Below are 26,955 nucleotides of genomic sequence, written 5' to 3'. Positions count from 1 at the left end.
CTAGACCTGGTCGCAAAGACATGGTACTGCAACAACGAGGCAACCTTCGACAACTGGACCGATTTTACTCAGCGTCTACGCAAAGCATTCGGCACCCCGTCAGCTCGCGTCGATGGCGCCAAGAAAGATCTGGGTTCTCGCGTCCAACGTCCCGACGAAACATATGCGGCTTACATCGAGGACGTCCTCGCCCTCTGCCGCCGGGTGGACGAAAGCATGCCAGAGGCTGACAAGGTGCGGCACATCTTGAAGGGCATTGCTTCATTTCCTTTTAACACCCTCGCTATCCAGAATCCCCTGACAGTCAACGATGTGCGGGAGACCTGCCAACGCCTTGATCAGTTGCAGTCACTTCGCCTTCAGCCTGAGCCGGCTCCTCTGGATGGGAACACAGATTTGCGTACTCTGATACGCGCAATCATTCGTGAGGAGCTAGGCACCCGTACTTCAGCGTGTCTCCAACGCGATCACTGCCAGCATAGCCCATCTCCGCTGCGGGATTTAATCAAGGAAGAACTGGCATCCATGACAGCGTACCCACCGGCAAATTCGACTCCTCCAGCCCCTTACATGACGACATACGCAGAGGCCGCTACAAAACACCCCTTGTTCGTAGAATCGCCTCCGCTTTCGACTGCTCCCGGACATTTGACGGCCATTGCCCCCTCTCGGGGTGCCCAGGCGTACTACGCGCACGTGCGCCCCGACCGCCAGCTTTTCCCTCGGGACCGCCCGGTTTGCTACTACTGTGGAATTCGGGGCCACATTTCCCGTTTTTGCCGAAGACGCCAGCAGGATGAACGCCGAGGGTACGCTCCTGATGAGCGGGATAACGCCCGCTTTGCTTATGGTACCGGTAGAAGCACATACGTCCCTCCTAATCGCCGTTCTTCCCCGCCTCGCGATTCTCCTGAGTTTTCTCAGCGTAATACGCCAACCCGACGTAGATCGCCTTCACCCTACCGTCGCTCGCTGTCCCCTCTTCGTCCTGCCCCACTTCCCAATAACGACCCTTCGGAAAACTAGCACATGCAGTTTTTTTTTGGGGGGGGGGAAACTGCATTGCTCGAAGACGCCACAACTCCTCCTGGACATCCGTGGAACTTAATATTGGTGGAAGTGGAAGGTTTGCGTATTGAGGCACTTGTTGATACGGGGGCTAGTGTGTCAGTTATTAGTGCACAGTTATGTTCACGTCTGAGGAAGGTGAGAACTCCTTACTCCGGGCCATCCTTGTGTGGGGAAAATGGTGATGCGATTCGGCGTTCTGGATTTGTACAGTGCGGATTACCATAGACGGGATCCTACATTACGTTCAGTGTGCGGTGCTGACTCTGTGTTCTCATGAAATTATTTTGGGCTGGGACTTTTATCAGCATCGTCTGCAGTAATTTCCTGCCGCGAGCCTGCGATTCACCTCACTGAGACAGGAATGGACTGTGTATCCGATCCTTCTGTACCGCGGTTGGTCTCTGCCGAAGATTGTGTCTTGTGTCCCGGCCAAGAAACGGTGTTTTCCGTAACGTGTGACAGTATCGCCGATGGAGATTTGTTTCCCATACCAGCTGGGAACTTCGCTCGCAAAGGAGTTATATTACCGCCTTGTGTCGTTCGCTTTTCACAGGGATCAGCTTTCATCGCCGCACTAAACAATGCCTTTGAGCCGATTCTGCTTCCTAAAGGCAGTAAGGTTGCTTCTATTCTAAACAAGGAAGTTGGTCGTATTGCGCTTTGCCTTATAGCATCACTCCAGCATGCCTGCGGACAAGCGATTACGTCTTCGAGCCTTACATCCACCATCAGCCCTGAACTAAGCGAGGAAAATCAAAAATCACTACTCGCCCTCCTTACCATGCACAAGGCGTTATTTGACAGCCATTCCCTCACTCTTAGACAAACATCAGCAGCGACTCATCGCATAGAAACCGATGGTTCTTGTATCGTCCGCCGTCGTCCCTATCGCGTTTAATCCGCAGAACGCAAAATCATTCAAGAAAATGTGTACGACATGCTTCAGCGGGACATTGTTCTCCCTTCGGGCAGTTCCTGGTCTTCGCCGGTTGTGCTGGTCCAGAAGAAAGATGGCTCAGTGCGCTTTTGCGTGGGCTACAGAGCGCTTAACAAAATAACCCGGAAAGACGTCTATCCTATGCCCCGAATTGACGAGGCTCTCGACACGTTACACGGCGCAGAATACTTCTCGAGTCTCGATCTTCGGTCAGGGTATTGGCAGATTCCCATGGCCGAAGCCGATAAAGAAAAAACAGCCTTCGCCACACCAGACGGCCTCTACGAATTTAGCGTGATGCCGTTTGGACTTTGCAACGCTCCGGCCACCTTTTAGCGTATGATCGATACTGTACTTCGTGGCTTGAAGTGGAAGACTTCCCTATGCTACCTAGATGATATCGTCATTTTCTCGTCCACTTTCGCTGAACACCTTCAACGTGTGGATGAAGTCCTCACCTGCCTTGGTAATGCTGGTTTGCAGCTGAATACCAAGAAATATCGCTTTGCCAGTACCTCAATCAAAGTCTTGGGCCACGTTTTAAGCAAGGAAGGTATACGCCCAGATCCAGGCAAGATCAATGCGGTCCTCAATTTTTCCGGGCCTCTTCGCCAGAAAGAGCTACGAAGTTTTCTGGGCTTGGCTTCCTATTTCCGTCGCTTCATCCGAAATTTTGCAGCAATAGCCTCGCCCCTTCACAAATTACGCCCATGCGGAACTCCATTCGTCTGGACCCAAGACTGTGAAAAAGCTTTCCAAACCATGAAACAAGCTTTAACTTCTGGACCGGTCCTCGGCCACTTCGATGAGTCGGCACCCACTATTCTTCACACCGATGCAAGTGGTCACGGTCTTGGTGCTGTCCTTCTTCAGCGTACGGATTCCTCCTCGGAGCGAGTAGTTTCCTATGCAAGCCGCACTTTGACTCCCGCTGAAAAGAACTACACCATAACTGAAAAAGAGTGCCTCGCCGTTGTTTGGGCAGCGCAAAAATTTTGTCCTTACTTGTATGGCCGCCTTTTCTCAGTGGTAACAGACCACCACGCCCTGTGTTGGTTATACTCTCTCAAGAACCTCTCGGGGCGCCTTGGCCGCTGGTACTCCGTCTACAGGAATACGACTTCACTGTGACTTACAAGTCGGGGAGAAAGCACAGTGATGCCGACGCTCTTTCCCGTTGCCCACAGCCGACCACCCACTGCCCACAACCATCGTCTCAAAGTAACTCATCGCCTTCAACAACTCCGCTCGCGTTGCCCATGGCCCCTATGCAAACCGCCGGTCAAGATATACTACAAAACGTTGTTTCTCTCCAACGAGCCGACCCGTACTGCAGACGATTACTGGATCTTCTCGACGGTTCAACCTCCCCACCTAACAGCCGAACGTGCCGCCAACTAAGTAAATTTTGCCTTTCCATAGGTGGAGCCCTTTACGCCACAATTACCACCCTACCAGAGACAGATGGGTTCCAGTCGTCCCTCGCTGTCTTCGAGCCAACATCTTGGAAGTTTTCCAAGATGACGCCACAGCTGGCCATCTTGCTTTCTACAAGACCTACGACCGCATCAAAAGCAGATTCTTTTGGTCAGGCCTTTCCTCAAGTGTCGCTAAATATGTTGCGTCCTGCCCTTCGTGCCAGCGTCGTAAACGCTCGACCTCAGCCCCTGCCGGTATGCTACAGCCGCTACCATGTCCTTCTGCCCCATTCGAAGTTGTTAGTATCGATTTGTATGAACCATTGCCTCTCACTTCGACTGGTAATTGATGGATTGTGACTGCTGTCGATCACTTGACACTGTATGCAGAAACTGCCCCTCTACGTACCGGCTGCGCTTCTGAGGTCGCAGATTTCTTTCTGCAAGCCATCTTCTTACGGCATGGACCACCTCGTACTCTTTTAAGTGATCGTGGCCGAACCTTTCTGTCAGCAGTCCTTAAGGAAGTTCTCCAAGCTGCTGGTACTGCCCACAAAACCACGTCGAGCTATCATCCTCAGACAAATGGGCTAACAGAACGGTTCCACCGTACACTTTTGGATATGATTTCTCTCTATATCAACCCCGACCACACCAACTGGAACGTCATACTTCCCTTTCTAACATACGCCTATAATACCGCCGTTAAAAGCACCACCAGATTTTCACCGTTCTTCCTCGTCTACGGCCGGAACCCACCGTCCATTCTAGACGCATCTTTCTTTTCCTGTCCCGTGGATACCACAACCAACATCACCGACCAATTTGTTTCTCGACTAGCGCAGTGCCGAAACCTCGCACGATTGAACACCGAGTCTTGCCAAAATGACCGCAAGTCGCGCTATGACGCAGACCGGCGGGAAGTTATATTCAACCCTGGGGATGAGGTACTGCTTTCGATGCCGCTCCGTGCGAGAGGCCTCTGTGAAAAGTTAATGCCGCGCTTCATTGGTCCATACACCGTACTACAGAGAACTTTTCCAGTCAACTACGTCGTTGCTCCCACTTGTGGAGTCGCTGACCGACGGTGCCGTGGCATCAAAACTGTCCATGTTTCCCGCCTAAAGCCCTTCCGGCGCAGATCATCCTCCCTTTGACGGCCAGGATTGCCGCTTCAGCCGCCGGGGAAACTAGTGTGAGTGCTGTCTCCACATTGATTCCTTGAGTGGTCATTCGCCCTATTGTGTCCAAACACACTATCATCAGCATCGTCTCGCCCACGCATCGTTTGGTGTCATCATCGTATCGCTGGGCTCACGCGATCGTAATCATCATCGGAGTTCGCTGGTGCGGCTGGCTGCTGAGTAACGACCGCCGGAATAAACACCGCCCTGCATTAGGCCTGCTTTCCTGCTTTCCTCTCTCAATATATATATATATATATATATATATATATATATATATTTTTTTACGAGGATAGAACAGGAAACACAATGTCTTCACGCTATTCCAGTATTTACTGTCGACCGCACAGCAAGTCTGAATCTGACGTGATCCTCGTCTTCCTTCACGAGCCCAACAACGACCCTCGTCGTCGTCGTCATTCACGACACCGACGGGTAACATAACCCCCCGGGACGAGGCGCGTCCCGGCGCACTTTACAGAGCTGTTAGGCTGGGGCCAACATATGGCTTGAGACCGACAACATGCACAATGTCTGTTGGAGGATGATCAGGCGAGAACTGGAGTGGGGATATCTCGTAAGTCACATCAGTGACGTCGCGCACGACTCGATAAGTGCCAGAGTAGCGAGGAAAGAGTTTAGCGGAGAGGCCCACACGACGCGTAGGTGTCCACAGAAGCACAAGGGTACCTAGATGAAATTTGGCTGTCGAACGGTGCTTATCCTAGCCAAGCTTGATGGAGGCCTGGGATATCGTAAGACGGGTGCGTGAAATTTGAAGAGCCGCTTCGGCCTTGGTGATGACGTCGCCGGCATATTCAGTGTGGCTTGCCGCCGAGGGAATCAAAGTGTCCAATGGCACGTTGGGTTGTCGACCGTAGAGTAGGTAAAACAGGGAATACCCCGCAGTGTGGTGGCAAGAGGAATTGTACGCGAAGGTCACGTACGGCAGAGCAACGTCCCAATCACGGTTGTCGTTGGAGATGTACATAGATAACATGCTCGTCAGTGTTTGATTGAGTAGCTTCGTTAAGCCATTTGTTTGAGGATGGTAAGCGGTTGCAAATTTGTGTTTAGTCGAGCACGAGCGGAGAATGTCAGCGATCTCTTTGGAGAGGAAGTAGCGGCCACGATCAGTAAGCAGCTGCTTAGGGGCTCCGTGGACGAGAATGACGTTGTTGAGCATAAAGTCTGCGACGTCGGTGGGGCAGCTGGTAGGTAGAGAACGGGCGATGGCATACCGGGTCGCATACTCAGTGGCCACCGCAACCCACTTGTTACCTGCGTTCGACGTAGGGAATGGCCCCAAGAGGTGGAGACCTACTCGGAAGAATGGTTCGGACGGCACGTCCAATGGTTGAAGGGGACCAGCTGAGAGAGACGTTGGTGTTTTGCGGCGTTGGCAGGTGTCGCAGGCGTTAACGTAATGTTTCAAAGCACGGTACAAACCCGGACAAAAGAAACGACGCTTGATAAGGTCGTAGGTGCGGGCTACGCCAAGATGTCCAGCTGTGGGATGATCGGGGAACTGTTGAAGTATGTCTAGGCGAAGTTCTTTTGGTACGACCGGTAACAGCTCAGGTCTGTCGCAGGAGAGATTTCGTCGGTATAGAGTACCGTTTTGAAGTGCTAAAGGCGGCACGACGGGTCCGAGAGGTAATAAGGAGAGAGTGTCGATTAGGGACCGTAAGGAGTCGTCGCGGCGTTGTTCATCGGCCAAATGGTGCAAATTGGAGATGGCAAAAACGAGGGCGCTGATGCCATGGCAGATGATGTCGGGCTGATCGACGGGATAACGGGACAAACAGTCTGCATCTTCGTGTAATTTTCCAGATTTGTGCACAACAGAAAACGTGTATCCCGGAGACGCAGAACCTAACGTCCGTGGCGGCCAGTAGGAGCTCGGAACGACGAAAGCCAGCAAAGTGCATGGTGGTCAGTGACCACAGAAAAATCTCGGCCGTATAAGTATGGGCGGAATTTAGCTACGGCCCACACAAGAGCCAGGCCTTCGCGTTCAGTTATTAATGGTTGCGCTCTCGAGACAGAGAGAAGGCGGCTGGCATAGGAAATCACGCGGGTGTGACCGTCCAGTTGTTGAGCGAGGAGAGCTCCGATACTGTAGCCGCTTGCATCTGTGCGGAGCTCCGTAGCGGCAGAAGGGTCAAATGTGCAAAAATGGGAGGTGTGGTTAGCAGGGTGATAAGAGTAGAGAAATTGTCTGCTTGCAGAGGTCCCCAGGAAAAGAGAACGTTCTGTTTCAGTAGGTCCGTTAGGGGTCGGGCAACATCGGCGAAGTTCTTAATGAAGAGCGGAAAGTAAGAACACAGCCCGACGAAGCTGCGGACATCTGTCACAGACATAGGTTGGGGAAGTCTTTGACGGCACGGATTTTAACAGCGTCGGGCGGAATGCCAGTGGCATCAACGAGATGACCAAGGATGGTAGGCTGTTGCCGTCTGAAATGGCACTGTGATGCGTTAAGGTAAAGGCCGGCGGTACTAAATATGTCGAGAACTGCGGAGGGGCGCTGAAGATGGCTTTCGAAGGTTGGTGAAAAAACAATAACATCATCTATATAGCACAGGCACGTATGGCACTTAGCGCCGTGAAGGAGCGATTCCATCATGCGCTCGAAGGTTGGTGGCGAATTGCATAACCCAAAAGGCATGGCTTTAAAGTGGTAAAGTCCGTCTGGCGTGATAAAAGCGGTTTTCTTTCGGTCCAATTCATCCACAGAAATTTGCCAATAACCTGAACGCAGGGCAACCGATGAGAAATATTGAGCACCATGAAGGGAATCGAGGGCATCACCGATGCGGGGCAACGGGTATACGTCTTTTTTGGTTATCTTATTCAGGTGCCGATATTTCACACAGCATCTCTAGGTGTTGTCTTTTTTCTTCACTTAGACGACGGGCGACGCCAATGGACTAAACGAGGGCTCGATAATTTCCTTAGCGAGCATTTCGTCAACTTCGTGTTGAATAACTCCGCATTCGCTTACAGACACATGGTATGGGCGTCGACGGATAGGGGTTGCGTCGCCGGTGTTAATGCGGTGCCTCACTAGAGTGGTCAGGCCCAACTGTCGGTTGCCGAGATCGAAAATGTCACGATAACGGGTCAACACACGGCGAAGGTCCTCCGCTTGTGCAGACGGCAGATCTGCGGCAATCATATGGTCAAAATTGTCGTCAGAAGAAACAGAAGGGTGTGGACCATGTGAAGATGACGGGGACGCGGACGCAGACAAACTGAAGATATCTCAGCGTGTCAATGGAGAAAGAGTTGCAAGAGACATTCCAATTGGGAGGATTTGGGGAATGTGGCCGAAATTGAGAACAGGGATGCAGATTTGGTTGTTTTGAACTGACACAACGGTATGAGGAAGGGTCACGTCAAGTGAGAGCAAAATGTCCACGATAGGCGAGATGATGTAATCCCCGTCTTCAACTGGGGGCAAGGCCACAAAGGGACGCATGTGGCAGCTTGTGGCGATAACCTAACGAATTTCGTGGAGCGGAGGTGGGATGGCATGTCGTCGACCGTCGTAGATGCTTGCGGAAGTTCAAGGCGCACGAAACCCGAGGCACAGTCAATGAGGGCAGAGTGTTCCCCCAAAAGTCCAAGCCCAGTATGAGGTCATGGGGACATTGCGGCAGCACATGGAACAAAAGGGAAATGGGATGGTCGTCTATTGTTACGCGTGCAGTGCACGGTCCGAGTATAGTAGGGACTCGTCCATCGGGGACACGAACCATGCGACGTGTAGCAGGCGTCATAACTTTTTAAAGTTTATTTCGAAGTCTTGCACTCATGACTGATATGTGCGCGCCTGTGTCAACTAATGCTCGAACCGGGACGTCATCGACTTGTACAATGTTAAGGTTGGGCCGGGCAGGTTCAGTGGACAGAGGATTTGAGGGCGGGTCGTCCATGCAGCGCTACCTCTCGGCACCGCACCACTTCACCACGATGGGGGGCTGTTATAGGCGGCAGAAGGTGAGCGGGGAGCTTGCGGCGAAGGCGACTGGCGGCGGCGAGGGGAAGAGGAGCGGCTAGTTCGGGACGTGGAGGCATCGGCGGGGAAGTTGTCTTGAGCTTGGTAGGACGGAGATCGACGAGAGGGAGTTCCCAAAGGGCGATAAGTCGGAAAACCAGTGCGTGAAGGTGAGGACCAGCGGCTGTAACAGTAGCCGGACATATGTCTGACGCCGCGGCAGCGGAAGCAGATTGGTCGGTCGTAAGGTGTGCGCCATTCTGCGGTGTTGCGAGCACGAGGAAACGAATACTGACGACTAACTGGTTGGCGGGGCAAGAATTCCAGTTGCCGGCATGATGAAAAGTGCCGATAGGCCGGGCGCCCAAGTTGTCGATTTCTTGATGGACGACCGTCTGAATGTGGGAGACAGTAGCGGCATCAGGTCTAGCCAGAAACGGTGACAAAGTAGCAGGGGACATGGCTTCGACCTCCCAGTGGATAAGTGGTGTTAATACTGGAGAAGGGGGTGCTTAGGGATGTCGTAGGGTCTGGTCCTCACACGTCGATGCCGCGGCAGTATTCGGCAGCCGGGCGAAGTGCTGACGGATCCGGCGGCTTTTTGCCTCCTCGAAGCGTCGGCATTAAGCAATCATTGCATCCACAGTTGTGAAGTTCTTAAAGACAAGCAAATTGAAAGCTTCGTCGGCAATGCCCTTAAGCACGTTGCCGACGTTTTCTGACTCGGGCATGTTGCGATCAACCTTTTGACATAAAGCCAGCACGTCTAGTATGTACGAAACGTAGGGTTCCATCGCAGACTGGGCTCGGGTAGCAAGTTGGTTTTTGGCAGCAATCTGGCGAGCCGTTGACTGGCCGAACAATTTCCTGAGCTCCTCTTTGAACTGGCCCCAGCTTGTGATGGCATCCTCGTTGGTCTCGTACCAGACAAGTGCGGGCTCTTTTATGTAACATTTCACATTGGCTAACGTGATCGTTTGGTCCCACCTGTTTTGGAGGCTGGCCCGTTCATATATCTTCAGCCAGTCGTCAACGTCGATGTTACCGGTGCCGGAGAACTTCCCGGGGTCCCGCGGCTAGGAGATGATGATGGGAGGAAGAGCCATGGGTGTGTATGTTTGAGTGCCTTGCTGCATGGTTGTTACAGAATATGTGCTCCCACGGCGTAGCTCCGTAATGGTTGTTAGTGTTAAAGAACCGAGGCGAGGACCGCGGGACGTGAGCGATTCTTTTTAATGGCGGATGGAACTTTACAATGATGGTGATAGTAGGAGGCAGCTGCCAGTGGCCACCCCTTCTTCCTTTCGGATTTTCCAAACATCCTCCCGGCCACGCGATAAATGGCGGAGGAGAATGGGCATGACGTGAAGGATTGCAGTTTTCAACGGTCATCAAGCACTCGTCTTTTAACACAACACTTTCGTCTAAGGTCCCGTGATCAGTTCAATGTGCTCAAAATTCTTGTCATGAACGTCGTAGCCGCCCTGTGTTAGTCTAGTCTATACTTTCGTTTCCATCGATGCTTGGTGCGTTTGTGATATCTGCGCCTTGCAGTATCTGAGCAGGGTAATCGACTTGATTGCACCGTCGTTCGTCCTGGATGACGACCTTGCAGACTTCGTACAAACTTCATGCGGCATGGTGGTCGGGTTGACTGTCGGGTCCTAAGGAAATTTAAGTACCGGATGTATCTCTTCAGGTGTATACAGGTCCTTCGACATGTGGCTTTCCCTTGATTCCTTGCTTTTAGTCTCACATTGTACTGGATCACACATTTCGGTTGAGCCTTATTTGTGCTACTTGTACCTGCCTGTCGTAGGGTTGTCCGGCTTCGCCATTTTCGCCGTCGTTGTTTTGGTATCGGGTTTATAAAATCTTCACGTTTCGTTCTATTCAATAAAATCCCCACCAAAGTCGTGTTTCCGTGATGGCAACATATAATTGAACGATCGACAGGTGCGCCTGTAACTGCGTCAATCTGTCGATGTTTCTGCAGTGTTCTTTGGTTCACCTTCGGGGTTCCATGAAGTCGTTCGTTGTGCGGTGCACACTTCTTAATCTCTTCAAAATCCTGCGCAGAAGACTTCTTTTTTCGTACCTCCAATGTAGTGTCGTCGCTTCTATCCCTTTTTATATTCATTGGAGGTAATGACACAGGTTCATCGCATGCAGCGTCAACTGTGGAAAACGTTTTTGTCAGTTCATCCGAGCAAGCCTTAGGAGCCTCTGCCTGAACTTTGTCAATTGAGGCATTATATTGTACTTTGAAAGTACCAGCTCGTGCGGTGACATGGGGCTCCTGACGATCGTCCTTCGGAGGTGCCGCCAAATCGCTGTTTTCGTTTGGACGGCCACTGTTCTTTAGTGCTGACTCTTTCTTCTTTATGGTGCTGTCGTCTTGTTCGGAGGCTATTGCTACAGTGTCATTGCTAGGATATTTTTGTAATTCCGGGAACAATCGTTCCATTCTAAATTTTGTCAGCGGGATTGAATCTTCGAATTCTATTGATGCTTCACATTTTTTCTCTAAATCATCCAATTCGACAAGCTCTTCAATTTCACCGTCCAGTTTCTTCAGGATTTCATATTTTTCTATTAACTTTTTTTCAACAAAATTAGCTCACCGATTGATGATGTCTCGTCAATAATGCGTGATTTTATGTCGTCGATCAGTGCTTTGATGTCCTGTCGAATTACGCTTCTTCTTTGGCAAAGGGTTTGCAGGTCGATTCTCGACGTCGTTAATGTCTAGGTAGTCGTCGAGAAGGGTCACGCTCGGTGGAATGTCGAAGCCGTTGTCGTTGATGTCGAAGCTGTGGTCGTTGTCTTTCAGTTGTCTCGCGATACGTCCGTCAAGAATCGGTAAAATGGTTGAGGGCGTGGGATTCGGTACAGGCACGGTTGGCTCGTCCTCAATTCCTTAAGTTTTCTTGTGGACGCTTGCGGTCTATGGTCAGCGGTGACAGTTCAGACCCATCGTTGCGGTCACTCACGTCATCGTTGTGGGGCGGTGCGCACTGAGGTCTTCAACTGTGTTATCCTTTGATCCTGGTCACGGCACCATTTTATTAAAGAACCGAGGAGAGGACCGCGGGACGTGAGCGATTCTTTTTAATGGCAGATGGAACATTACAATGATGGTGATAGTAGGAGGCAGCTGCCAGTGGCCACCTCTTCTTCTTTTCGGATTTTTCCAACAGGTAGAGCTTGGAACCCAAACTGGACCCTTGGGTCCAAGGAGAGACGATGCAGTGTAGGGGCGCCGGAGGGGAACGAGTCCGCACACTCCACCATGAATGTTAAGAGGATAGAAGAGGGAACACAATGTATTCACGCTATACCAGTATTTACTGTAGACAGCACAGCAAGCCGGAATCTCACGTGATCCTCGTCTTCCTTCACGAGCCCAAAAACGACCCTCGTGGTCATCGTCGTTATTCACGACTCCGACGAGTAACAACATATATATATATATATATATATATATATATATATATATATATATAGATATATATATATATATGTATGTATGTATGTGTATATATATATATATATATATATAAATATATATATATAGCGAATCAGAATAGGAAAATGAGGGGCTCGTTGAAAATAACACAGAAATAAGGGTTGGCAGTCGAGAAAACCTCGGAAAGCAAAGGGGAGGATGTGGTAGATCATTGAAACAGATTAAGAATTTGGAAAGAAAGAAAGAAAGTGAAGAAAAAATGCCCGCCAGGTGGGATCCGAACCCACGACCTCCAGAATACCGGTCTGGTGCGATAACCACTACGCTACCGGCGGGGCGATTTTCCCATTCACTTTCTGGGGTATTTATGTTAGGTATGTTTGTTTCCTGTGCTTGGGGGTGGTAGCCAGCGCCATTCGGACTAATCGGGGTGAAGGGGACCTTCTTTTTAACCCCCGGGTCGTGACTCGAGTGTCTACGACATGTCCAGAGTGGTCGACCAGCTTTGAACCCTCTTAAGCTCCCTTTGGCAACAAGACTGCCAGAACAGAGGCCCTCGCTATGCATGTAGCGAATCAGAATAGGAAAATGAGGGGCTCGTTGAAAATAACACAGAAATCAGGGTTGGCAGTCGAGAAAACCTCGGAAAGCAAAGGGGAGGATGTGGTAGATCATTGAAACAGATTAAGAATTTGGAAAGAAAGAAAGAAAGTGAAGAAAAAATGCCCGCCAGGTGGGATCCGAACCCACGACCTCCAGAATACCGGTCTGGTGCGATAACCACTACGCTACCGGCGGGGCGATTTTCCCATTCACTTTCTGGGGTATTCATGTTAGGTATGTTTGTTTCCTGTGCTTGGGGGTGGTAGCCAGCGCCATTCGGACTAATCGGGGTGAAGGGGACCTTCTTTTTAACCCCCGGGTCGTGACTCGAGTGTCTACGACATGTCCAGAGTGGTCGACCAGCTTTGAACCCTCTTAAGCTCCCTTTGGCAACAAGACTGCCAGAACAGAGGCCCTCGCTATGCATGTAGCGAATCAGAATAGGAAAATGAGGGGCTCGTTGAAAATAACACAGAAATAAGGGTTGGCAGTCGAGAAAACCTCGGAAAGCAAAGGGGAGGATGTGGTAGATCATTGAAACAGATTAAGAATTTGGAAAGAAAGAAAGAAAGTGAAGAAAAAATGCCCGCCAGGTGGGATCCGAACCCACGACCTCCAGAATACCGGTCTGGTGCGATAACCACTACGCTACCGGCGGGGCGATTTTCCCATTCACTTTCTGGGGTATTTATGTTAGGTATGTTTGTTTCCTGTGCTTGGGGGTGGTAGCCAGCGCCATTCGGACTAATCGGGGTGAAGGGGACCTTCTTTTTAACCCCCGGGTCGTGACTCGAGTGTCTACGACATGTCCAGAGTGGTCGACCAGCTTTGAACCCTCTTAAGCTCCCTTTGGCAACAAGACTGCCAGAACAGAGGCCCTCGCTATGCATGTAGCGAATCAGAATAGGAAAATGAGGGGCTCGTTGAAAATAACACAGAAATAAGGGTTGGCAGTCGAGAAAACCTCGGAAAGCAAAGGGGAGGATGTGGTAGATCATTGAAACAGATTAGGAATTTGGAAAGAAAGAAAGAAAGTGAAGAAAAAATGCCCGCCAGGTGGGATCCGAACCCACGACCTCCAGAATACCGGTCTGGTGCGATAACCACTACGCTACCGGCGCGGCGATTTTCCCATTCACTTTCTGGGGTATTTATGTTAGGTACGTTGGTTTCCTGTGCTTGGGGGTGGTAGCCAGCGCCATTCGGACTAATCGGGGTGAAGGGGACCTTCTTTTTAACCCCCGGGTCGTGACTCGAGTGTCTACGACATGTCCAGAGTGGTCGACCAGCTTTGAACCCTCTTAAGCTCCCTTTGGCAACAAGACTGCCAGAACAGAGGCCCTCGCTATGCATGTAGCGAATCAGAATAGGAAAATGAGGGTCTCGTTGAAAATAACACAGAAATAAGGGTTGGCAGTCGAGAAAACCTCGGAAAGCAAAGGGGAGGATGTGGTAGATCATTGAAACAGGTTAAGAATTTGGAAAGAAAGAAAGAAAGTGAAGAAAAAATGCACGCCAGGTGGGATCCGAACCCACGACCTCCAGAATACCGGTCTGGTGCGATAACCACTACGGTACCGGCGGGGCGATTTTCCCATTCACTTTCTGGGGTATTTATGTTAGGTATGTTTGTTTCCTGTGCTTGGGGGTGGTAGCCAGCGCCATTCGGACTAATCGGGGTGAACGGGACCTTCTTTTTAGCCCCCGGGTCGTGACTCGAGTGTCTACGACATGTCCAGAGTGGTCGACCAGCTTTGAACCCTCTTAAGCTCCCTTTGGCAACAAGACTGCCAGAACAGAGGCCCTCGCTATGCATGTAGCGAATCAGAATAGGAAAATGAGGGGCTCGTTGAAAATAACACAGAAATAAGGGTTGGCAGTCGAGAAAACCTCGGAAAGCAAAGGGGAGGATGTGGTAGATCATTGAAACAGATTAAGAATTTGGAAAGAAAGAAAGAAAGTGAAGAAAAAATGCCCGCCAGGTGGGATCCGAACCCACGACCTCCAGAATACCGGTCTGGTGCGATAACCACTACGCTACCGGCGGGGCGATTTTCCCATTCACTTTCTGGGGTATTTATGTTAGGTATGTTTGTTTCCTGTGCTTGGGGGTGGTAGCCAGCGCCATTCGGACTAATCGGGGTGAAGGGGACCTTCTTTTTAACCCCCGGGTCGTGACTCGAGTGTCTACGACATGTCCAGAGTGGTCGACCAGCTTTGAACCCTCTTAAGCTCCCTTTGGCAACAAGACTGCCAGAACAGAGGCCCTCGCTATGCATGTAGCGAATCAGAATAGGAAAATGAGGGGCTCGTTGAAAATAACACAGAAATAAGGGTTGGCAGTCGAGAAAACCTCGGAAAGCAAAGGGGAGGATGTGGTAGATCATTGAAACAGATTAAGAATTTGGAAAGAAAGAAAGAAAGTGAAGAAAAAATGCCCGCCAGGTGGGATCCGAACCCACGACCTCCAGAATACCGGTCTGGTGCGATAACCACTACGCTACCGGCGCGGCGATTTTCCCATTCACTTTCTGGGGTATTTATGTTAGGTATGTTTGTTTCCTGTGCTTGGGGGTGGTAGCCAGCGCCATTCGGACTAATCGGGGTGAAGGGGACCTTCTTTTTAACCCCCGGGTCGTGACTCGAGTGTCTACGACATGTCCAGAGTGGTCGACCAGCTTTGAACCCTCTTAAGCTCCCTTTGGCAACAAGACTGCCAGAACAGAGGCCCTCGCTATGCATGTAGCGAATCAGAATAGGAAAATGAGGGTTTCGTTGAAAATAACACAGAAATAAGGGTTGGCAGTCGAGAAAACCTCGGAAAGCAAAGGGGAGGATGTGGTAGATCATTGAAACAGATTAAGAATTTGGAAAGAAAGAAAGAAAGTGAAGAAAAAATGCCCGCCAGGTGGGATCCGAACCCACGACCTCCAGAATACCGGTCTGGTGCGATAACCACTACGCTACCGGCGGGGCGATTTTCCCATTCACTTTCTGGGGTATTTATGTTAGGTATGTTTGTTTCCTGTGCTTGGGGGTGGTAGCCAGCGCCATTCGGACAAATCGGGGTGAAGGGGACCTTCTTTTTAGCCCCCGGGTCGTGACTCGAGTGTCTACGACATGTCCAGAGTGGTCGACCAGCTTTGAACCCTCTTAAGCTCCCTTTGGCAACAAGACTGCCAGAACAGAGGCCCTCGCTATGCATGTAGCGAATCAGAATAGGAAAATGAGGGGCTCGTTGAAAATAACACAGAGATAAGGGTTGGCAGTCGAGAAAACCTCGGAAAGCAAAGGGGAGGATGTGGTAGATCATTGAAACAGATTAAGAATTTGGAAAGAAAGAAAGAAAGTGAAGAAAAAATGCCCGCCAGGTGGGATCCGAACCCACGACCTCCAGAATACCGGTCTGGTGCGATAACCACTACGCTACCGGCGGGGCGATTTTCCCATTCACTTTCTGGGGTATTTATGTTAGGTATGTTTGTTTCCTGTGCTTGGGGGTGGTAGCCAGCGCCATTCGGACTAATCGGGGTGAAGGGGACCTTCTTTTTAACCCCCGGGTCGTGACTCGAGTGTCTACGACATGTCCAGAGTGGTCGACCAGCTTTGAACCCTCTTAAGCTCCCTTTGGCAACAAGACTGCCAGAACAGAGGCCCTCGCTATGCATGTAGCGAATCAGAATAGGAAAATGAGGGGCTCGTTGAAAATAACACAGAAATCAGGGTTGGCAGTCGAGAAAACCTCGGAAAGCAAAGGGGAGGATGTGGTAGATCATTGAAACAGATTAAGAATTTGGAAAGAAAGAAAGAAAGTGAAGAAAAAATGCCCGCCAGGTGGGATCCGAACCCACGACCTCCAGAATACCGGTCTGGTGCGATAACCACTACGCTACCGGCGGGGCGATTTTCCCATTCACTTTCTGGGGTATCCATGTTAGGTATGTTTGTTTCCTGTGCTTGGGGGTGGTAGCCAGCGCCATTCGGACTAATCGGGGTGAAGGGGACCTTCTTTTTAACCCCCGGGTCGTGACTCGAGTGTCTACGACATGTCCAGAGTGGTCGACCAGCTTTGAACCCTCTTAAGCTCCCTTTGGCAACAAGACTGCCAGAACAGAGGCCCTCGCTATGCATGTAGCGAATCAGAATAGGAAAATGAGGGGCTCGTTGAAAATAACACAGAAATAAGGGTTGGCAGTCGAGAAAACCTCGGAAAGCAAAGGGGAGGATGTGGTAGATCATTGAAACAGATTAAGAATTTGGAAAGAAAGAAAGAAAGTGAAGAAAAAATGCCCGCCAGGTGGGATCCGAACCCACGACCTCCAGAATACCGGTCTGGTGCGATAACCACTACGCTACCGGCGGGGCGATTTTCCCATTCACTTTCTGGGGTATTTATGTTAGGTATGTTTGTTTCCTGTGCTTGGGGGTGGTAGCCAGCGCCATTCGGACTAATCGGGGTGAAGGGGACCTTCTTTTTAACCCCCGGGTCGTGACTCGAGTGTCTACGACATGTCCAGAGTGGTCGACCAGCTTTGAACCCTCTTAAGCTCCCTTTGGCAACAAGACTGCCAGAACAGAGGCCCTCGCTATGCATGTAGCGAATCAGAATAGGAAAATGAGGGGCTCGTTGAAAATAACACAGAAATAAGGGTTGGCAGTCGAGAAAACCTCGGAAAGCAAAGGGGAGGATGTGGTAGATCATTGAAACAGATTAGGAATTTGGAAAGAAAGAAAGAAAGTGAAGAAAAAATGCCCGCCAGGTGGGATCCGAACCCACGACCTCCAGAATACCGGTCTGGTGCGATAACCACTACGCTACCGGCGCGGCGATTTTCCCATTCACTTTCTGGGGTATTTATGTTAGGTACGTTGGTTTCCTGTGCTTGGGGGTGGTAGCCAGCGCCATTCGGACTAATCGGGGTGAAGGGGACCTTCTTTTTAACCCCCGGGTCGTGACTCGAGTGTCTACGACATGTCCAGAGTGGTCGACCAGCTTTGAACCCTCTTAAGCTCCCTTTGGCAACAAGACTGCCAGAACAGAGGCCCTCGCTATGCATGTAGCGAATCAGAATAGGAAAATGAGGGTCTCGTTGAAAATAACACAGAAATAAGGGTTGGCAGTCGAGAAAACCTCGGAAAGCAAAGGGGAGGATGTGGTAGATCATTGAAACAGGTTAAGAATTTGGAAAGAAAGAAAGAAAGTGAAGAAAAAATGCACGCCAGGTGGGATCCGAACCCACGACCTCCAGAATACCGGTCTGGTGCGATAACCACTACGGTACCGGCGGGCGGATTTTCCCATTCACTTTCTGGGGTATTTATGTTAGGTATGTTTGTTTCCTGTGCTTGGGGGTGGTAGCCAGCGCCATTCGGACTAATCGGGGTGAACGGGACCTTCTTTTTAGCCCCCGGGTCGTGACTCGAGTGTCTACGACATGTCCAGAGTGGTCGACCAGCTTTGAACCCTCTTAAGCTCCCTTTGGCAACAAGACTGCCAGAACAGAGGCCCTCGCTATGCATGTAGCGAATCAGAATAGGAAAATGAGGGGCTCGTTGAAAATAACACAGAAATAAGGGTTGGCAGTCGAGAAAACCTCGGAAAGCAAAGGGGAGGATGTGGTAGATCATTGAAACAGATTAAGAATTTGGAAAGAAAGAAAGAAAGTGAAGAAAAAATGCCCGCCAGGTGGGATCCGAACCCACGACCTCCAGAATACCGGTCTGGTGCGATAACCACTACGCTACCGGCGGGGCGATTTTCCCATTCACTTTCTGGGGTATTTATGTTAGGTATGTTTGTTTCCTGTGCTTGGGGGTGGTAGCCAGCGCCATTCGGACTAATCGGGGTGAAGGGGACCTTCTTTTTAACCCCCGGGTCGTGACTCGAGTGTCTACGACATGTCCAGAGTGGTCGACCAGCTTTGAACCCTCTTAAGCTCCCTTTGGCAACAAGACTGCCAGAACAGAGGCCCTCGCTATGCATGTAGCGAATCAGAATAGGAAAATGAGGGGCTCGTTGAAAATAACACAGAAATAAGGGTTGGCAGTCGAGAAAACCTCGGAAAGCAAAGGGGAGGATGTGGTAGATCATTGAAACAGATTAAGAATTTGGAAAGAAAGAAAGAAAGTGAAGAAAAAATGCCCGCCAGGTGGGATCCGAACCCACGACCTCCAGAATACCGGTCTGGTGCGATAACCACTACGCTACCGGCGCGGCGATTTTCCCATTCACTTTCTGGGGTATTTATGTTAGGTATGTTTGTTTCCTGTGCTTGGGGGTGGTAGCCAGCGCCATTCGGACTAATCGGGGTGAAGGGGACCTTCTTTTTAACCCCCGGGTCGTGACTCGAGTGTCTACGACATGTCCAGAGTGGTCGACCAGCTTTGAACCCTCTTAAGCTCCCTTTGGCAACAAGACTGCCAGAACAGAGGCCCTCGCTATGCATGTAGCGAATCAGAATAGGAAAATGAGGGTTTCGTTGAAAATAACACAGAAATAAGGGTTGGCAGTCGAGAAAACCTCGGAAAGCAAAGGGGAGGATGTGGTAGATCATTGAAACAGATTAAGAATTTGGAAAGAAAGAAAGAAAGTGAAGAAAAAATGCCCGCCAGGTGGGATCCGAACCCACGACCTCCAGAATACCGGTCTGGTGCGATAACCACTACGCTACCGGCGGGGCGATTTTCCCATTCACTTTCTGGGGTATTTATGTTAGGTATGTTTGTTTCCTGTGCTTGGGGGTGGTAGCCAGCGCCATTCGGACAAATCGGGGTGAAGGGGACCTTCTTTTTAGCCCCCGGGTCGTGACTCGAGTGTCTACGACATGTCCACAGTGGTCGACCAGCTTTGAACCCTCTTAAGCTCCCTTTGGCAACAAGACTGCCAGAACAGAGGCCCTCGCTATGCATGTAGCGAATCAGAATAGGAAAATGAGGGGCTCGTTGAAAATAACACAGAAATAAGGGTTGGCAGTCGAGAAAACCTCGGAAAGCAAAGGGGAGGATGTGGTAGATCATTGAAACAGATTAAGAATTTGGAAAGAAAGAAAGAAAGTGAAGAAAAAATGCCCGCCAGGTGGGATCCGAACCCACGACCTCCAGAATACCGGTCTGGTGCGATAACCACTACGCTACCGGCGGGGCGATTTTCCCATTCACTTTCTGGGGTATTTATGTTAGGTATGTTTGTTTCCTGTGCTTGGGGGTGGTAGCCAGCGCCATTCGGACTAATCGGGGTGAAGGGGACCTTCTTTTTAACCCCCGGGTCGTGACTCGAGTGTCTACGACATGTCCAGAGTGGTCGACCAGCTTTGAACCCTCTTAAGCTCCCTTTGGCAACAAGACTGCCAGAACAGAGGCCCTCGCTATGCATGTAGCGAATCTGAATAGGAAAATGAGGGGCTCGTTGAAAATAACACAGAAATAAGGGTTGGCAGTCGAGAAAACCTCGGAAAGCAAAGGGGAGGATGTGGTAGATCATTGAAACAGATTAAGAATTTGGAAAGAAAGAAAGTGAAGAAAAAATGGCCGCCAGGTGGGATCCGAACCCACGACCTCCAGAATACCGGTCTGGTGCGATAACCACTACGCTACCGGCGCGGCGATTTGCCCATTCACTTTCTGGGGTATTTATGTTAGGTATGTTTGTTTCCTGTGCTTGGGGGTGGTAGCCAGCGCCATTCGGACTAATCGGGGTGAAGGGGACCTTCTTTTTAACCCCCGGGTCGTGACTCGAGTGTCTACGACATGTCCAGAGTGGTCGACCAGCTTTGAACCCTCTTAAGCTCCCTTTGGCAACAAGACTGCCAGAACAGAGGCCCTCGCTATGCATGTAGCGAATCAGAATAGGAAAATGAGGGGCTCGTTGAAAATAACACAGAAATAAGGGTTGGCAGTCGAGAAAACCTCGGAAAGCAAAGGGGAGGATGTGGTAGATCATTGAAACAGATTAAGAATTTGGAAAGAAAGAAAGTGAAGAAAAAATGCCCGCCAGGTGGGATCCGAACCCACGACCTCCAGAATACCGGTCTGGTGCGATAACCACTACGCTACCGGCGGGGCGATTTTCCCATTCACTTTCTGGGGTATTTATGTTAGGTATGTTTGTTTCCTGTGCTTGGGGGTGGTAGCCAGCGCCATTCGGACTAATCGGGGTGAAGGGGACCTTCTTTTTAACCCCCTGGTCGTGACTCGAGTGTCTACGACATGTCCAGAGTGGTCGACCAGCTTTGAACCCTCTTAAGCTCCCTTTGGCAACAAGACTGCCAGAACAGAGGCCCTCGCTATGCATGTAGCGAATCAGATTAGGAAAATGAGGGGCTCGTTGAAAATAACACAGAAATAAGGGTTGGCAGTCGAGAAAACCTCGGAAAGCAAAGGGGAGGATGTGGTAGATCATTGAAACAGATTATGAATTTGGAAAGAAAGAAAGAAAGTGAAGAAAAAATGCCCGCCAGGTGGGATCCGAACCCACGACCTCCAGAATACCGGTCTGGTGCGATAACCACTACGCTACCGGCGGGGCGATTTTCCCATTCACTTTCTGGGGTATTTATGTTAGGTATGTTTGTTTCCTGTGCTTGGGGGTGGTAGCCAGTTCCATTCGGACTAATCGGGGTGAAGGGGACCTTCTTTTTAACCCCCGGGTCGTGACTCGAGTGTCTACGACATGTCCAGGGTGGTCGACCAGCTTTGAACCCTCTTAAGCTCCCTTTGGCAACAAGACTGCCAGAACAGAGGCCCTCGCTATGCATGTAGCGAATCAGAATAGGAAAATGAGGGGCTCGTTGAAAATAACACAGAAATAAGGGTTGGCAGTCGAGAAAACCTCGGAAAGCAAAGGGGAGGATGTGGTAGATCATTGAAACAGATTAAGAATTTGGAAAGAAAGAAAGAAAGTGAAGAAAAAATGCCCGCCAGGTGGGATCCGAACCCAAGACCTCCAGAATATCGGTCTGGTGCGATAACCACTACGCTACCGGCGGGGCGATTTTCCCATTCACTTTCTGGGGTATTTATGTTAGGTATGTTTGTCTCCTGTGCTTGGGGGTGGTAGCCAGCGCCATTCGGACTAATCGGGGTGAAGGGGACCTTCTTTTTAACCCCCGGGTCGTGACTCGAGTGTCTACGACATGTCCAGAGTGGTCGACCAGCTTTGAACCCTCTTGAGCTCCCTTTGGCAACAAGACTGCCAGAACAGAGGCCCTCGCTATGCATGTAGCGAATCAGAATAGGAAAATGAGGGGCTCGTTGAAAATAACACAGAAATAAGGGTTGGCAGTCGAGAAAACCTCGGAAAGCAAAGGGGAGGATGTGGTAGATCATTGAAACAGATTAAGAATTTGGAAAGAAAGAAAGAAAGTGAAGAAAAAATGCCCGCCAGGTGGGATCCGAACCCACGACCTCCAGAATACCGGTCTGGTGCGATAACCACTACGCTACCGGCGGGGCGATTTTCCCATTCACTTTCTGGGGTATTTATGTTAGGTATGTTTGTTTCCTGTGCTTGGGGGTGGTAGCCAGCGCCATTCGGACTAATCGGGGTGAAGGGGACCATCTTTTTAACCCCCGGGTCGTGACTCGAGTGTCTACGACATGTCCAGAGTGGTCGACCAGCTTTGAACCCTCTTAAGCTCCCTTTGGCAACAAGACTGCCAGAACAGAGGCCCTCGCTATGCATGTAGCGAATCAGAATAGGAAAATGAGGGTTTCGTTGAAAATAACACAGAAATAAGGGTTGGCAGTCGAGAAAACCTCGGAAAGCAAAGGGGAGGATGTGGTAGATCATTGAAACAGATTAAGAATTTGGAAAGAAAGAAAGAAAGTGAAGAAAAAATGCCCGCCAGGTGGGATCCGAACCCACGACCTCCAGAATACCGGTCTCGTGCGATAACCACTACGCTACCGGCGGGGCGATTTTCCCATTCACTTTCTGGGGTATTTATGTTAGGTATGTTTGTTTCCTGTGCTTGGGGGTGGTAGCCAGCGCCATTCGGACAAATCGGGGTGAAGGGGACCTTCTTTTTAGCCCCCGGGTCGTGACTCGAGTGTCTACGACATGTCCAGAGTGGTCGACCAGCTTTGAACCCTCTTAAGCTCCCTTTGGCAACAAGACTGACAGAACAGAGGCCCTCGCTATGCATGTAGCGAATCAGAATAGGAAAATGAGGGGCTCGTTGAAAATAACACAGAAATAAGGGTTGGCAGTCGAGAAAACCTCGGAAAGCAAAGGGGAGGATGTGGTAGATCATTGAAACAGATTAAGAATTTGGAAAGAAAGAAAGAAAGTGAAGAAAAAATGCCCGCCAGGTGGGATCCGAACCCACGACCTCCAGAATACCGGTCTGGTGCGATAACCACTACGCTACCGGCGGGGCGATTTTCCCATTCACTTTTTGGGGTATTTATGTTAGGTGTGTTTGTTTCCTGTGCTTGGGGGTGGTAGCCAGCGCCATTCGGACTAATCGGGGTGAAGGGGACCTTCTTTTTAACCCCCGGGTCGTGACTCGAGTGTCTACGACATGTCCAGAGTGGTCGACCAGCTTTGAACCCTCTTAAGCTCCCTTTGGCAACAAGACTGCCAGAACAGAGGCCCTCGCTATGCATGTAGCGAATCAGAATAGGAAAATGAGGGTTTCGTTGAAAATAACACAGAAATAAGGGTTGGCAGTCGAGAAAACCTCGGAAAGCAAAGGGGAGGATGTGGTAGATCATTGAAACAGATTAAGAATTTGGAAAGAAAGAAAGAAAGTGAAGAAAAAATGCCCGCCAGGTGGGATCCGAACCCACGACCTCCAGAATACCGGTCTCGTGCGATAACCACTACGCTACCGGCGGGGCGATTTTCCCATTCACTTTCTGGGGTATTTATGTTAGGTATGTTTGTTTCCTGTGCTTGGGGGTGGTAGCCAGCGCCATTCGGACAAATCGGGGTGAAGGGGACCTTCTTTTTAGCCCCCGGGTCGTGACTCGAGTGTCTACGACATGTCCAGAGTGGTCGACCAGCTTTGAACCCTCTTAAGCTCCCTTTGGCAACAAGACTGACAGAACAGAGGCCCTCGCTATGCATGTAGCGAATCAGAATAGGAAAATGAGGGGCTCGTTGAAAATAACACAGAAATAAGGGTTGGCAGTCGAGAAAACCTCGGAAAGCAAAGGGGAGGATGTGGTAGATCATTGAAACAGATTAAGAATTTGGAAAGAAAGAAAGAAAGTGAAGAAAAAATGCCCGCCAGGTGGGATCCGAACCCACGACCTCCAGAATACCGGTCTGGTGCGATAACCACTACGCTACCGGCGGGGCGATTTTCCCATTCACTTTTTGGGGTATTTATGTTAGGTGTGTTTGTTTCCTGTGCTTGGGGGTGGTAGCCAGCGCCATTCGGACTAATCGGGGTGAAGGGGACCTTCTTTTTAACCCCCGGGTCGTGACTCGAGTGTCTACGACATGTCCAGAGTGGTCGACCAGCTTTGAACCCTCTTAAGCTCCCTTTGGCAACAAGACTGCCAGAACAGAGGCCCTCGCTATGCATGTAGCGAATCAGAATAGGAAAATGAGGGGCTCGTTGAAAATAACACAGAAATAAGGGTTGGCAGTCGAGAAAACCTCGGAAAGCAAAGGGGAGGATGTGGTAGATCATTGAAACAGATTAAGAATTTGGAAAGAAAGAAAGTGAACAAAAAATGCCCGCCAGGTGGGATCCGAACCCACGACCTCCAGAATACCGGTCTGGTGCGATAACCACTACGCTACCGGCGGGGCGATTTCCCATTCACTTTCTGGGGTATTTATGTTAGGTATGTTTGTTTCCTGTGCTTGGGGGTGGTAGCCAGCGCCATTCGGACTAATCGGGGTGAAGGGGACCTTCTTTTTAACCCCCGGGTCGTGACTCGAGTGTCTACGACATGTCCAGGGTGGTCGACCAGCTTTGAACCCTCTTAAGCTCCCTTTGGCAACAAGACTGCCAGAACAGAGGCCCTCGCTATGCATGTAGCGAATCAGAATAGGAAAATGAGGGGCTCGTTGAAAATAACACAGAAATAAGGGTTGGCAGTCGAGAAAACCTCGGAAAGCAAAGGGGAGGATGTGGTAGATCATTGAAACAGATTAAGAATTTGGAAAGAAAGAAAGAAAGTGAAGAAAAAATGCCCGCCAGGTGGGATCCGAACCCACGACCTCCAGAATACCGGTCTGGTGCGATAACCACTACGCTACCGGCGGGGCGATTTTCCCATTCACTTTCTGGGGTATTTATGTTAGGTATGTTTGTTTCCTGTGCTTGGGGGTGGTAGCCAGCGCCATTCGGACTAATCGGGGTGAAGGGGACCTTCTTTTTAACCCCCGGGTCGTGACTCGAGTGTCTACGACATGTCCAGAGTGGTCGACCAGCTTTGAACCCTCTTAAGCTCCCTTTGGCAACAAGACTGCCAGAACAGAGGCCCTCGCTATGCATGTAGCGAATCAGAATAGGAAAATGAGGGGCTCGTTGAAAATAACACAGAAATAAGGGTTGGCAGTCGAGAAAACCTCGGAAAGCAAAGGGGAGGATGTGGTAGATCATTGAAACAGATTAAGAATTTGGAAAGAAAGAAAGAAAGTGAAGAAAAAATGCCCGCCAGGTGGGATCCGAACCCACGACCTCCAGAATACCGGTCTGGTGCGATAACCACTACGCTACCGGCGGGGCGATTTTCCATTCACTTTCTGGGGTATTTATGTTAGGTATGTTTGTTTCCTGTGCTTGGGGGTGGTAGCCAGCGCCATTCGGACTAATCGGGGTGAAGGGGACCTTCTTTTTAACCCCCGGGTCGTGACTCGAGTGTCTACGACATGTCCAGAGTGGTCGACCAGCTTTGAACCCTCTTAAGCTCCCTTTGGCAACAAGACTGCCAGAACAGAGGCCCTCGCTATGCATGTAGCGAATCAGAATAGGAAAATGAGGGGCTCGTTGAAAATAACACAGAAATAAGGGTTGGCAGTCGAGAAAACCTCGGAAAGCAAAGGGGAGGATGTGGTAGATCATTGAAACAGATTAAGAATTTGGAAAGAAAGAAAGAAAGTGAAGAAAAAATGCCCGCCAGGTGGGATCCGAACCCACGACCTCCAGAATACCGGTCTGGTGCGATAACCACTACGCTACCGGCGGGGCGATTTTCCATTCACTTTCTGGGGTATTTATGTTAGGTATGTTTGTTTCCTGTGCTTGGGGGTGGTAGCCAGCGCCATTCGGACTAATCGGGGTGAAGGGGACCTTCTTTTTAACCCCCGGGTCGTGACTCGAGTGTCTACGACATGTCATGAGTGGTCGACCAGCTTTGAACCCTCTTAAGCTCCCTTTGGCAACAAGACTGCCAGAACAGAGGCCCTCGCTATGCATGTAGCGAATCAGAATAGGAAAATGAGGGGCTCGTTGAAAATAACACAGAAATAAGGGTTGGCAGTCGAGAAAACCTCGGAAAGCAAAGGGGAGGATGTGGTAGATCATTGAAACAGATTAAGAATTTGGAAAGAAAGAAAGAAAGTGAAGAAAAAATGCCCGCCAGGTGGGATCCGAACCCACGACCTCCAGAATACCGGTCTGGTGCGATAACCACTACGCTACCGGCGGGGCGATTTTCCCATTCACTTTCTGGGGTATTTATGTTAGGTATGTTTGTTTCCTGTGCTTGGGGGTGGTAGCCAGCGCCATTCGGACTAATCGGGGTGAAGGGGACCTTCTTTTTAACCCCCGGGTCGTGACTCGAGTGTCTACGACATGTCCAGGGTGGTCGACCAGCTTTGAACCCTCTTAAGCTCCCTTTGGCAACAAGACTGCCAGAACAGAGGCCCTCGCTATGCATGTAGCGAATCAGAATAGGAAAATGAGGGGCTCGTTGAAAATAACACAGAAATAAGGGTTGGCAGTCGAGAAAACCTCGGAAAGCAAAGGGGAGGATGTGGTAGATCATTGAAACAGATTAAGAATTTGGAAAGAAAGAAAGAAAGTGAAGAAAAAATGCCCGCCAGGTGGGATCCGAACCCACGACCTCCAGAATATCGGTCTGGTGCGATAACCACTACGCTACCGGCGGGGCGATTTTCCCATTCACTTTCTGGGGTATTTATGTTAGGTATGTTTGTCTCCTGTGCTTGGGGGTGGTAGCCAGCGCCATTCGGACTAATCGGGGTGAAGGGGACCTTCTTTTTAACCCCCGGGTCGTGACTCGAGTGTCTACGACATGTCCAGAGTGGTCGACCAGCTTTGAACCCTCTTAAGCTCCCTTTGGCAACA

General features: G+C 50.2%; 2 non-coding genes across 2 annotated transcripts; both read right to left on the bottom strand.

Moving 5' to 3' along the window:
* Window positions 1-21,596: 21,596 nt before the first annotated feature.
* Trnai-gau (transfer RNA isoleucine (anticodon GAU)) lies at window positions 21,597-21,669 on the bottom strand. Its single transcript has one exon. It is a non-coding gene; the product is annotated as a tRNA-Ile (tRNA).
* A 5,013-nt stretch (window positions 21,670-26,682) lies between these two features.
* Window positions 26,683-26,755, bottom strand: Trnai-gau (transfer RNA isoleucine (anticodon GAU)). The gene has a single exon. It is a non-coding gene; the product is annotated as a tRNA-Ile (tRNA).
* Window positions 26,756-26,955: the final 200 nt, after the last annotated feature.

Source organism: Haemaphysalis longicornis, unplaced genomic scaffold, assembly GCF_048455015.1.
Source record: "Haemaphysalis longicornis isolate Haplotype H1 unplaced genomic scaffold, Haemaphysalis longicornis Haplotype H1 scaffold_5, whole genome shotgun sequence".
Lineage (NCBI taxonomy): Eukaryota > Metazoa > Arthropoda > Arachnida > Ixodida > Ixodidae > Haemaphysalis > Haemaphysalis longicornis.
This window is presented reverse-complemented; position numbering and strand designations above follow the sequence as displayed.